Raw genomic sequence first — 15,556 nt, forward strand, 5'->3', positions numbered from 1 at the left:
ACCTACACATAACTTCAAATACAAACGTAATATCATCTTCACTTTGCATGATAAGACGCACACATCAATAAAAAATGAAGTTTTTAGTAGGTGTTGGGTAGGTGTAGCTCGAACCGTCTTCGATGCCCTTTCCAATTTTCCGATCCAAGTTATACAGCTAATTTTAGCTACTAACTTGTTGTTTAAAATTATGGCTTTGTAAAAGTTACCTGGGACATCTACAATCCTAAAAGTTTTACCAAGAAAGTGGCTGAAGTCTACATATTCGCTATTTACCTAAAGTCTTTTATTTTGAAAGGGATATGAAAAAATATATTTAAAGAACTTGCGAGTTTTTGTTTAGTATTTCGGATTGGCCTAAATACTCAGGAATTCATATTTTTTATGTTCTAGTCTACTCAACAATCTCAAAAACGTGAAAAATAGCGATAAAACTCCCAAAATATGCGTGATGGTTCACTCGATCGAGAATGACATATAGAACTAATAATTGGTCAAGTGCAAGTCGCACTAGCATCCAGGGAGTTCCGTACCACCAAAATGAGTTTGTATAATTTTATTTAATGACAATTAGTTAAACTTTATAATAAGTATTAAGCATACCTCTAGCAGGTGGAATAAAGAGGACAATTTTGTTATAACAGCTGTATTTACCTATATTAAGCAAAATAAATGATTTGATTAGAAAAATCGACATCAAACTGCCTTTCAAACCCATAATGGCCTAGAGTAAGTAAGCTCTTAACGTCCTTGTTCGTGTCCGTATCGCGAGAAGATTAAATTAAGTGGGACTTAAGTCATACATGCTCCTCAAAGCGTCAAGGCAGAACTTGCCAAGAAAGTATTAACGGCATCATTAGCAGCATGGCAAAGTTGTTTAAAAATAAAAATGTTTCTTGGTGACGAGACTTTAAGATATTCTTATTTTTTTAATGTAACTTTAATACCTGGAAAATAATGTTATTCATTACTAATAGAAATATTTACCAAGATAAAGTGTGTGTATATATATATATGTGTATATATAGTTGGATGGTAACTAAAGAAAAGTCGTGTGGTCTAAAGGACACTTAGACCATTTAATTTTGTAGTATTTCGGCCAGTTGAACTACTTAACATTAACGTACGCAACAATTTTTCAAAATGCCAAATATGTGGACGTGGTACAAAATCCAATTACAAAATGTATAATTTTTGCTGCCGTTTTGGCATGTGATTATGAAAATTGTTTGCTTTGCATATTATGTGACAAAATTATTCAAAAAATAAACAACACTTTCTTCAAAATTACTCTTATAACGTTATTACGTAGCACGTCAATAGTAATATTCAATCCATCCAATGGTTTGCCTGTCAAAGATCAACATTTAACAAACTGTTAATTTTGTATCTTTGGTAGGTCAAATTAGATAGATTTATTATTAATAACGGACGTAAGAAATCATGGACTGGTTCTAAAACGCACGTGCCGCAGTATAATCAATGTTTTGGACCCAAAACATCGATTATTTTAATCGATATTAGTAATAATTAAATCGTAAACTATGTATTTGATCAAGTGACGATCTTTAGTAAAGTTGAAGGTACGAATTTTCAGTTTTATGTATGTTAGTATGTTATATTACTTTTTTTATAAACTAGTTGATTATAAAAGTGCCCAAATATACTTATACATGACAAAGCACGCTCCAATATAAGATGGCAACTCTAATATGTAATTAAGCATAATGTTAATTGGCGAATTGCTTTAAGTTTTTATACACATTCTTGTTAAATTTTGTAGAACACAAAGTTTCATAATAGATTGCAATCAAATATTTTCGATGATTCATATTGCGTTACCACAAGACATCATATCTTACGCGACACGATGTGCGTTTTAGTTTTTCTGTTGCACACATTATGTTGCCGATATTATAATTATGATTTCAGAAGAGTCAGAAACGCAGAGAATTTTAAAATGCAGAAAATTAACAAGGGTTAAAAATTGTTTTCCAAACTCCTTGTCGTATGCGGATCTTTTATACCAGTGAACTTAAATTGATTCAGTGCAAGTGTCGATATAAATTACATAGCTAATTGAGACGACGCGAGGCTTTCACAGAATGGAAAAAAAAATTGGCATTGTACAAGGATGCTTTTAAAAAGTTACGCACTAAAATTTTCGACATTTCTAAATAAAAACTTAAATGTTTGTGAAAAGTAAAACATATTTTTAAAATGATTAACATTAACATGTATGCATTTTTGAACTCTAAGTCAATTTACATAAGCTTTGAAAACGGGAAAAGTTAGAACAAATAACATATAACATAAAAGTCCCATACAGCGAAAACGAACAATCTCAAATCACAAAACTCCATTTTTTAGAAAACAACTATTAAACTCTTAAAAATATCACTATACATTTATTTAAGTTAACTAGTTAAGTACGACCAATTTAGTAACAATAAGTATAGTTTTTAAAAGTCGCGACTACTTGCATCAAGTATTAAAGGCGACGCAATAAAACAGAGGAGCACAACAAATTTAATTATAAAAAGTGCACGTAAAAATAAATGTACGAAACATCCCCCCCCAAAAAAATTAAAACAAAAAGCAGCATAAATAAATAAATTTTATTTTAAACATTAATTCAATAATACAAATTGACTTACCGCAGCAATAAATTGAAGTATTTTAACCGGGTGCGTTAAACGGCTTTTTAAAAACACGAGTTAAATTTAAAAATAAATAATAGTGAATAACTTTGAAAATTGTTAAAGCCGTTCGCAGTATCGCGGTACACGCGCAACGTCCGCTCGACACGAGGCGCGGACGTTCAATCAGCCCTGACTCCACACTCGTTCTATGATAATAATTAGCACATGATACCGCGGCTCTCCCACGTCTCTATAGGAGATAACTGCCAGCTCTGAAAGAATTTCTTGCGTTTCGAGAAATATGTATGGAATGAACTCTGATTACCGCTACCAGAAACTGTATTTATATTTCTTCATAATCAACTATTTTAATTTCCACTATTGACACGGAAATGCTTTGAGACTAGAAAAGGCTAAGTGAGTTGTAGTTATTCCAAAATTATTTGATTATTATGAGCTGCACTTAGATGTATAAGGTGTTCGATTATTTTTACTAATTGATTGTTTGAGGATATACTATATATGATGATATATATTTTGGGCAGTTGTCGCGAAGACGAAATTACTCTTATTTATCATTGATTGTGGCGATACTGCGTAACTATTCAAGCAAAAAGCTAGATTACAGACCAAAATGGGAAATACAAGTAGTCCATCTGGGATCAGATGGAGTACTTGTGTTGATGAAACCTACAACACCTTAGTCAAAGAATAAATATACATATATATGATACTAGCTGACCCGGCAAACGTTGTGTTGCCATATAAAAAATACTTAGGGGTATGAAAAATAGATAGTAGCCGATTCTCAGACCTACTGAATATGCATATAAAATTTGGTGAAAATCGGTAAAGCCTTTTCGGAGGAGTGCGGTAACTAACTTTGTGACACAAGAATTTTAAATATATGATATATACAAAGCTATATTTTGGAAAATATCGGAGAATATTTGGAAGTTTTTCGAAATCAATGTTCAAATTAACTGCGCCACTCCCGCCTGTTGCTTCTTTGAAAATCAATAAATTCGTGCCGTTTTTGTAGGATAGATCATTTTAGGATTTCTACAGTAACAGATTAGTGCTAGGATGTCCTGTGTTATTGTCGTCAACCCATTACTGTCCCACGGTTTTGGCCATAATCCACCACGCTGGTCAAATGCGAATTGGTGGACTTCATACATTTTTAACTTTTAAAAATAACTCTCAGTCGTGAAGATTTGTGCGTGATGTTTTCCATCAGCAAGTGACAATTACTTTCAGATAAGGATTCTTATCTCGGCCAGTCCGATTGAGAGGCTGAATTTCTTAACAATCATTGCCTTAATATATTCATGACCGGTAAATGACAATTAATAAAACATTAACTTCCTTTCGCTTTCACAGTATATATCTTATAACAGTTATAGATTTATATTAAAAACGTTTAAGAATTAAGCTTTTATTCGTACTAAATTTTAAATAGTAATGTGATGCAATCAATAATAAATAAATAAGAGTAATTGAATGTTACAATAAATTATTTTAAATAGTATTTTATAGAAAAATAAACAATACATCACCTTATTTGTGCATTCTGTTTAACAAAGGGCGACGAAGAGACCTGAATTAAAAAATACATATATAAATAATTGATATTTTGAAATCGGTGAAATGTTTACGAAGGTATTCTTTTCCCTGAGAGGTCAGCCCCTATTTTCCTCTCAAGTTTATTTTGGTACTTATAGGATACCCTGTACAATTTAATAAAGATTATATTTTTAGTTTTAATAAGCTGGCGTTTTTAAAGTAATTGCTTGTGGAGGAAAATGTCATAATAGATATGGGAAACTGAGGACACTTGATCCCCCCTTTTGTTTTTTGACCACTATTTGGTAAATATTGATCCGATTTTAGATATATGCGTACTGAAATACGTGGAATTTCATTGGCTATACTAAGTATAAAAGCGAATGATATCGGTATATAAATTTTGTAACCAGCCCACGAAAACTTTGTATAGGGAATGATACCATGTGTCCCATATATATGTCTGACTTGATCCCCCCCCCCCTCTGGGATACTTGATCCTGAGGGAAATAAGTCTCCTATATTTTGATATGATACCAAAATGAAAAAAATATGTTAAAATAGATTTATCATTGATTTATTGGCTTAGTAGATAAAGTAGGAACAACAACAACAACATATCCACTATTTTGATAAATCACATATACGAGTAACTATGTTTTCAGCTAACATTACTTAATGTTCCTATTATCACAGTATCTTATGGTTGATATTTTTTTCCTGCACCTTCTATTGTTTTATATACTCTAGGCATATTGAACCTTGAAATTATTCAAAAATAAACATTAGTGGACGCTTGATGCGGGGGGGATCATATCTCCCATAAGAACGTGTATGTCGACGATATCCCAATACCGCACTTTATTAATAAACTGAACGAAACGACTTTAATATGAGAATCACTTTTATTCACTTTTATTTACAATTCGAGCAGAGTAACGACTTACACGACTGATTAAATGCGAATGTACCACGCTCTACCAGCGCGTGGACTTAAATACTACTCGAGTGACAAACAGCATAAGAACTACCTCACATCATTTGTTTTGTTATAACAAGTGACGTGATTCACAATAAATTTAACTGTTAATAAAATAACATTATATTGAAAATATTGTTTTAAAAATACGAAAATAAGTATTTTAATATTATTATAATTTATATAATTTATTTGGTATGACTAACAAAGTATTTTGAAGTACTACCGGAAATCGTCCATATTTTAATCTAAATATTAATTCCACATTGACAATCAAAATTGACATAATAAAAAGTAATATTATAATGAATTTTACGTTACTCCAAATAATTTATCTTACACAAATTACATTTGTTTTAATAAACAAGCGCGTTACAACACGCAAATATTCCTTACAAGTTTTCATAAATCGCCAAAAGAGGGCGCTACTAGTAGGATGCAAATTAAACTAAGTTTTGTTTATAAAACAATAAAATTGGAGTCATAATAATCTAATTGATTTTTACTTCGAAGGTTTATGCAACAATATGAATTATTAAAAATAAATTACAAAATCAATGTTTTAAAATCAGTCGAAAGAGTCAGTGCAATGTCTAAGAGACATTGAGGTTAGATTAATAACAGTATTGTAATTACGAATAATTATTTTTAACATTAAATATTATAATATAAACGTAAGATACAGATTTACACCCATAAATAATTATTTTAAACATTAAATGTTATAATATAAACATAAGATACTGATTTGCGCCCATATGTACAAAGTGTACCCTAGCATGTGGTTATAAAAATATATAGTAAAAAAATCTACTACTATTAACACTTTTCTATGAAGCAGACGTTTAGACACATAGATAACGAATAGTTTAAAAGTGTTACTTACCCAAAATAAGTTTACTAACCAATTATTTAATCAAAATGAAAACTTACGAAAAATATTTTCCTGCGACACGAAACACACAATCATCCGCCATCTGCTTAAATATCAAATTGGACAAGAGTACCAAGTTTAGAAAGTTATGACGTATCATAGACAACCAATATTGCCCCACTAAAATCATATTGTGTTCACAGAAGCTCTGTAAATCCAGTGTACCAAGTCTCCCGTAAGGGTCAAGTGTCCTCAGTTTCCCCTATAAGTAAGTATGAAAGTCCGTCAGTTTTAAAGCAAACAGGCTGAAAATTGGTATTTAGCTTTGTGATTTAAAGAAATAAAAATCTAATCTAAGGGTTTTTCCAAATTCAACCCTAAAGGTGGTTAAATAGGGGTGGACACTGGTGGACAGCTTATTTTAAATTTTGCCATTTTGGAAGCCAGCACTATCAAAGTTAGCCATTGCTTTACTGGTTAGATATAATAGAACTTAAGTTCTACCGTTTTTGGAAAATCAACCCTTATGTGGGTTAAATAAAGGTTGTAAGTTTGTATGAAAGTCCTCCAGTTTTAATGTAAACTGCATGAAAATCGGTATTTGAGTTTTCGATAGAAAATAATTAAACATCTATTTCACCATTTTTGGGAAATCAACCCTTAAGTTGGTAAAATAGAGGTTGACAGCTTATTTTAAAATTTGCCAATTTGAAAGCCAGCACTATGAAAGTTAGTTATTGCCTTACTGATTAAATATAGTAGAACTTTAATTCTATCGTTTTTGGAAAATCAACCCTTATTTGGGTTAAATAAGGGTTGTAAATTTGTATGAAAGTCCCCCCGTTTTAATGTACACTGTACGAAAATCGGTACTTGGGTTTTCGATAGAAAATAATTAAACACCTATTTCATTGTTTTTGGAAAATCATCCCTTAAGGTCGTTTAATGGGGGATGGAATTTTATTACAAACTCTGTTAATTCGGAAGCAAGGACTATAAAAACCTGCATTTAGCTTTCCTGTTGGACATAATAAAACTTTTTTAACACCATTTATGGAAAATCTACCCTTAAGAGGGTACAATAGGGGTTGAAAGTTTGTTGGGAAGAACACAGATTTTGAAACAAAGTATGAAAATTGGTATTCAGCTTTCCGATTGAAAATAATAGAACATTTATTTTACCGTTTTTGGAAAATCAACCCTTAAGTTCGATTAATCGAACTTTATTTTAAAATCCGTTAATTTGGAGACAAGGACTGTAAAAATAACATTTAGCTTTTTGGTTCGAAATAATAGAGCTTCTTTTACACCGTTTATAGAAAATCTACCCTTAAGAAGGTAAAATAGCGGTGGAAACTTCGTTTAGAAGTCCGCAGCTTTTTAAGCAGTCTATGAAAATTGTTATTTGGCTCTCTGATTGAAAATAATAGGACACCTATTTTACAGTTTTTGAAAAATCAACCCTTAAGGTTGTTTAACAGGGGATGGAATTTTATTTTAAAATCCGTATATTTGGAAACAAGGACTGTAAAAATAGGATTTAGCTTTCTGGTACGAAATAATAGATCTTCTTTAACAACGTTTATGGCAAATCTACCCTTAAGAGGATAAAATCGGGGTAGAAACTACGCTTAGAAGTTTGCAGGTTTTAGAGCGAAGTCTATGTAATTTAGTATTCTACTTTCTGATTAAAAATAATAGAACACCCACTGCACCGTTTTTGAAAAATTAACCCCTAAGGACGTTTAGTACGGAATGGAATTTTATTTTAAAAACCGTTAATTTGGAAGCAAGGACTTTAAAATTGGCAATTGGCTTTCTGTTTGGGAATGATAGAACTTTTTTAACACCATTTATGGAAAATCTACCCTAAGTGGGTAATAAAGGCGTTGAAAGTTTGTTTAGAAGTAAGCCGATTATGAAGCAAAGTCTATGAACATTGGTATTTTGCTTTCTGGTTGTAAATAATATATAACTTATTTTTCTATTTTTTGAAAATCAACCCTTAAGGTCGTTAAATAGGGGCTGGAACTTTATTTTATAATCCGTTAATTTGGAAGCAACCACTATGAAAAATTATCATTAGACTCAATGAAACATCTGGGTCACTGTTTTTTTATATCAACCCTTAAGACGGCTATAAAAGGGTGTTTGCATTATGGCTTTCTATTTACACATCCGTTTCAGCATTTTTAGCAAATTAAGTTTCATTAAAAACCGTTATTGACGTTACTTCCTTTGGCGTGTCTGGAAAAAGAACAAAGTGCAGAGAGGTTTAGTGTAGGACGAAATTCCACGGCCGTCGTAACATATATTTTTAACATGGGACTGTATTGCGCGTGCTGAAGTGCAGAACAGCGGTTTTTTATGGTTCCGTACCTAAAGGATAAAAACGGTACCCTATTACTAAGACTTCGCTGTCCGTCTGTCCGTGTGTCACAGGGCTCTTTCTCTGGAACCGTAATAGATAGACATTTGAAATTCTTACAGAGGATGCATAACGGTGGCCGCTAGAACATAAATGAGTCCCCATACAACAAACTGTTATTCGATATTTTTCCAACTAACTTTTGAACCGTTAGAGGTAGACAGTTCAAATTTTCACAATGTGTGTACTTTAATGGCTGCTGCAATATTGAATACTAGAAATTAAAAAAAAAATCGGTTGTACGGAACCCTCCAGGTGCGGGTTAGACTTGCACTTGGCCAATTATTAGTAACGCGCAGACCCGCGGGCCACAAAGGAAAGTCGCGGGTCGTGGATGTCGGATTGCCGACTGCTGGTGTTGCATATTAGCTTTCAGAAATTTGCTGATAAAGTATTTATTGATGCATATGCACATAGGAATGTTTTTCAAATTCTACTAAGGAGGTAAAAGAAGTGTTATGTATGTATACGGGAATCTTTAGGGTTCGAAGTTAGAATCGTGAAATTTCAGATAACGTCTATTCAGACAAACACACGACAACGTGGACAGGTGCAAATTTCATATATGATAATGCGTAATTTTATTCAAATTAGCCTACATTTTTGTATACTGATTAGGTACATCGCAACTACCTTGGACACACTGCGTGCCAACATTTTGTCCTGCCGTGGGGTATGGTTGTGGTTATGCGTGGATTAGTGATGGTGATGTGGTAGACACATAGACCTTGGATTAAAATTTTGGGTTAGAACAGGGCTACAGTATCCCCTGCCTGTCGTACAAGACTAAAGGGGGACTTCTGGAGTTGCGGGCGGCAAGAATGGGTGCTCTAACCGTCCAGCCAACCGCCAACCGACCCTGGAAAGAACCACTGTATGTAAGGCCCCATATAACACGGACGGTTCCTATGGAATAGTGAAAATAATAATTATTGTATCCTACATGAAACTTATATTTTAAAGAAAGTTTCATTAAGGTCCACTAATTAGAGTTTTAGTGTATGTTTCTGAAGAAAGCTTGACCAATTTACGTACACAGTGACGAAAAAAGAAAGCTTTTATTTATGAAATATTAATACTACTTTAGCGTTAAAATTGTTAAAGGTACAAATTTACGATTACAGTTATTTGTATGTAATATCATAATTCTTTACGCGGGCGAAGCCGCGGGTTCTGCTAGTGAGGTATAAGTCCGTATAAGAATAGATAAGAAAGTTCAAATTCAAATTCAAATTCAAATCTCATTTATTCAAAATTGATTCATATAGAATACTTTTTGAAAGTCAACAAACTACCACCGCTTCGGAAGGTATTTCGCTATGGAGAAGAAGCGGCGCAAGAAACTCCATACGTGTGCATATTTGCATCTTTTAAAGAGTAAATAATATACAATTTTACATAGTGGTACATATAATTAATTTTTGATGTTGGAGCTGGAGTTGTCATACCATACGGATTTATCATTTAAGTACTGATTTACATTATAATAAGCTTTTTTACATAAAGTTAATTTTATAGTAGATTTAAACCTTTTCTCGGATAGATCGATAATGTCTTTTGGTATTTTATTGTAGAAACGAATACAGTTCCCCATAAAAGAATTACACACCTTGCTTAATCTAAATTGAGGTATGGCCAATTTATCTTTATTTCTAGTATTATGACTGTGCCTATTATAATTTTTTTCCAAAGAAGAATAATTTTTGCGAGCATATAAGATATTTTCATAAATATATTGACTAGGCACTGTCAAAATATTTATAGATTTAAACAGTTCTCGTAAGGACTCACGGGGGCGAAGACTATAAATGGCTCTAATTGCACGTTTTTGAAGTATAAAAATGACATCTATGCTAGCAGCGTTACCCCACAGCAGAATACCGTAAGACTTAATGCTATGAAAATAACTAAAGTAAACAAGCCTAGCGGTTGGTATATCGGTAAGATGTCTTATCTTCTTTACCGCATAGGCTGCCGAACTAAGTCTACTACATAACTTTGCTATCTGAGGGCTCCATTGTAGTTTAGAATCTAAATTTATCCCTAAGAAAACTGTTTCATCTACAAATTCTAAGTGATCATTGTTAAGGGTAACATTCATCGTCAGCTTTTTAACATTAGGCAGAGCAAATCGGACACATTTAGTCTTTTTATTATTTAATACAAGATTGTTTGCGCTAAACCAGTTGTGAATTATGTCAAGTGCTTTATTGACAGCGCTCACGTCGTTAGATTGTCTTTTAACTTTAAATATTAAGGAAGTATCGTCAGCAAACAACACAACCTTTGATAAGTCCTGCATTACATATGGTAGATCATTAATGTATACCAAAAACAAGAATGGCCCCAAAATAGAGCCTTGTGGGACGCCTACTTTAACACCAGAACCTAACGATTTGTGTCCCTTAACCTGAACTCGTTGTACTCTATTATCTAGATAAGACCTAAGCAGTTTTAGAGACGTACCGCGTATACCATAATATTCCAACTTTAACAAGAGAGTTTTATGTTCTACACAATCAAATGCCTTAGAAAGATCACAGAATACACCTATAGTATCCTGCGCATCTTCCCAAGCGTTAAAAATGTTTCGCATTAATTCAACACCCGCATCAACGGTTGATCTACCTTTGGTGAAGCCGAACTGTTTATTATGGAATAAATTATAAAAATTAAAGTGTACTAATAATTGATTAAGTATTAGTTTTTCAAATATTTTACTAAAAACAGGCAAAACAGAAATTGGTCTATAATTACTAGGCTCTTTGTTGTCACCAGACTTAAATAGAGGAATGACCTTACTTTGTTTCATTAGATCAGGAAAGCAACCATGATCTACGCATAAATTAAAAATTTTGGCTAAGTAAGGAGCTATAGTCTCAATAATAAAACTACAAATTTTTATAGACATTCCCCATAAATCCTCAGTAGTTTTAATATTTATATCTTTGAACACTTTAATTACTTCTTTGCTATTAACATGTCTAAATATAAATCTATCACTGCAACTTTTTACATTTTCTTTAAGGAAATTTACAGAAAGAGCAGGCGAAGACTTTAGAAATTGTGTAGTTTTCATGGGAATATTAGTAAAGAAGGATTCAAATTCTTGTGCCACATCCTTATGTGATGTGACAATGCCTTTTTCAGTATTAAGAGTTATATCGTCAGTATACATATTTGACTTACCCGCTTCGGCATTTATTACTTTCCATACTGCCTTTATTTTATTATCGGATGATTTTATTTTGTTATGATAATAATTTGACTTAGCAATTTTGCAAACCCTTTTAAACAATTTAGAGTACCTTCGAACATGCTCGTTAAGCTTGGGGCTAGGACTATTGGCCCTTTCATTATACAAGTCAAAAAGAGTTTCCCGACTTATACGAATACCCTTAGTAGCCCATTCATTGAATTTAAAACCAACTGATTTCTGATATTTTTTAAGTATAAATATTTTTTTAAACTCCGTATTTATTATTTTAAAGAAATTTGAATAAACACTATTGACATTGTTATTATAATTTAAAAATTTTAAACTATTTAATAGCTGCTGGTTAAACTTTTTTAGACGCATTTTTGTTATTAGTCTATATTCCAAAAAAACTTTATTTTCTGTGTGATTATTACAGAGAATATGAACACTTTGGCCACTGTGATCCGACTGTTCTTTAAAAAGATGGATGAAGTCTACTAAACTACGCTGGGCTAGCGTGGTAGATTATGGCTTATAGCCTTGCCTGCAAATCAAAGCCGCACACGCACAAAAATCTAATACTAAAGAACATTTTCTATAATTGGCTAAGAATCATACAATCGGAAAACACGTTCTATGAGTCACGCTCTTACCGGCACTCCGGTGAAGGAGCATAAGCAGGATGTTGTACAAAAATATTAAGGAATATAGATAAAAACCTACCCTTAGTAACACACCCTCAACGCACCCATATAATTATTAGATCCCAAAGTATGCGTTGGTACTCTTGAGGACTAAGTTACTTATAGCTCTTACCACACCCTTCAAGCACATATATAGCTTAACATAGGTTAACACTGTTGTTATTAAGTAGAAAAGGTGTGAATGTATATAATAATAATTTATTTCAGAATTAGATTCCATGTTATAAAAATTAAAATCAATTACAAATGTCAACAAATAAAATGAAATAAAATAAAATTAAATATAAATAAAATAAAATATAAAATATCGTGTTAGTAACAATTTTACTTACAACTATGTTAGTAAATTACACTATGGAACCTACAATAAGGTACATACTTCACGATAAGAGGGAGTAGATAGAGACGGGCACATAGCAATTAACGTAGACACCTGTAAACGTTTCCTACCCGTCACTACTTCCACCCAGAACTTTTGTATGGGACAATCTACCCTATCCGCATTAATTTTCAAAATACTATTGGTGCTACTCTGCAAACGGTAAAACATAGAAACAACCCGCTTTCTTATTATGGCATGGTAACCGTCAGCCCGGGCGGCTGTAAACACCTGAGATGCGCTGCAGTGTTTTGGCAACCCCAACAGTATTGTGAAAGCATTGTTGTATTGTACCCTTAGAGTATCATACACTCGACGCGTGTACGTGACCCACAGACTGCTCGAGTAGAATGATTGACTATGAGCTCTGAAAAGAGTTATTTTTGTGTTAAATCTGCGAGCCAACATATTACATCGTATTGCTATTGCTATATAGAATCATATTTATAAGCCGTGCCGTTCGTAACGCCCGCCCTCCTACACAGAATACGTGGGCATGCATATCATTGATTTTATACAATATTACACTGATAATTACGTGATCGTGATCAATTACATGATATTTAGTTGATCTGTTTTCAATATTTATATATAGAACTATTCACGATTCCACTTTTAAAGTACTCGTACCACTGTCAAATGCGTTTCTGCCCTATAACAGTAGTTTAAGGAGCTACTTTGTTCTGGTTTGAAAGGAGTAAGTAGGAAAGAAATACAACGAGCGTCCCAACTTAGTCCTTAAGGGTAACAACATGTTTTGACAGAACTCAAGTAGTATTCTTATCTTATTTGATTACAGATGTTTATTAGCGACATTATCCACTTACCGTCAGGTGAACTACTTGTACATGCTCGACTAAATACTCTTACAATAGAAAAATAAATTTATCAGAAATGTTTTCAAAAACAAGTTTTTTGTTAATGTTACGTATTTAATGGTAGTGCAAAAAGTAATAAAGTAACAGAAACATATGACACAAAATTTTAAACGTGTTGCGTCGCCAACAACAGCTCATCTGGTCTCGTAAAATTGCTGGTATCTTAATTATAATAATCAGTCACGCCAATTTCAGTAACGATTAAACTAAATTTTGAGATTTTCAGCTACGTCGTTATCATACCACAACTATAGATTTCTCGGGTGAGAGCATGTTGAAGTAGTTCGTACTGCTTAGATCGTTAAATACTTGGCGTAGAGTGTAAAGGGAGTACGACATTTCCGACACCCATTTGTCAACTAATACAGATTATAGGTTACAGATTTTATATGTGTACTAGCTGACCCGGCAAACGTTGTGTTGCCATGTAAATAAAAAAATGTTAAGGGTTGATCCCTTACCACTTAGGGGCATGAAAAATAGATAGTAGCCGATTCTCAGACCTTTTGAATATGCATATAAAATTTGGTGACATTCGGCAAAGCCGTTTCGGAGGAGTACGGTAACTGACATTGTGACACGAGAATTTTATATATAACATTTAAATTTTATATATGTGTGGGAATATAAATTTTATATATAAATAACTACTTAAGTCTGATTCATAATTTAGTGTCAAAAATGTAAACAAATGTCACAACATTATAATTAGGTCAACACCTATCAAGAAAATACGTTTCAAATGGTAGTTTTTCAATTTTGCCGATCTCAGATTAGCACTCAAACTCAAGATAATAAGGGTCTACGCACAGGGCGCATTTCCTACGTGCGTTTTAAGGTTCGTTTTGGTCCCTCTCAGAGATGCTATATTTTTAGAAATGTAAAGAGAGGTCATGACACACCATAGCAATACCTGTATGATCTAGACGTAATGATATACGTTACGAAAGAAAAATTGTAACGTGATTCTGTTTTATTGCTTATAACTCATTTTAAACCACAATTTTACTCTCATCTAGCTCTAATATGATTTTTTATTTTTTTACAAAAATACATTCCGTTTAAGTTGTTTAAGTAGCTGCTTTTAAAGTAATTAAAAATATAGTTCAATTAATGTAGCCGCAAAAGATATTTATTTTTCTATTGAAAGCTCTGTGGCAACTTACCGAAACTTAAGAGAAGATGCTTCTGATTCAGCCCAAGCCCGTCAGCATACTTCTGCCTTTCGTGTCAGGCGAACTGTACCCTTAGTACGAGTTTTTACGTTTCTTCGAAAACGTTCAACTTTTATGAATTTGCGCATACAGCGCCCCCGTACGCCGTATCGGAACTAAAATTCTGCAGCATAAGTTTCAAAACCGTAACTATACTGCTATCAAAATTAAATTAAAAATGTAAAAATAAATATTCTATTTATATTTTTGTAAAATTAAATGTTATAACCATTGACTATTCAGTTTTTAAAACTTATAATGTGAAATTTTAGTTCCATTCCGGTCCACGGGGGCGCTGTATGCGCGAATTCGTAAACGTTGAACGTTTTCGAGCCAACGTAAAAACTTATACTAAGGGTACTGAGTAGATACTCAACGCCTCGCACCTCGCAACGTTAGCCAGCTCCCATCTCCGCGACAGTGCGCATCTCCACACAGCTGCGATGGATACACCCGTGCTGAAAATAAACTCTTCTCGTCTCCGCTTTGGACTTCTCCGCACATCTCCGTTTTAGTGGAGTCCGAGCCTTACGCGTGGGCCAGCAGGGGCATATTAGAAGAGTGGCAACCAAAGCACTCTTGTCTTTGTGTAACAGAGAGGTTTATTAGGTTTCTACGGCTATACTCGTATGTATTATTTACGGGCGTATTAATAATTATCGACGTATCCAATGTTTTGCCTAACAAAGGTCG

Source organism: Epargyreus clarus, unplaced genomic scaffold (genome assembly GCF_041222505.1).
Source record: "Epargyreus clarus isolate Ecla_fem2 unplaced genomic scaffold, WU_Ecla_fem_2.2 ptg000007l, whole genome shotgun sequence".
In the NCBI taxonomy this organism is placed as follows: Eukaryota; Metazoa; Arthropoda; class Insecta; order Lepidoptera; family Hesperiidae; genus Epargyreus; species Epargyreus clarus.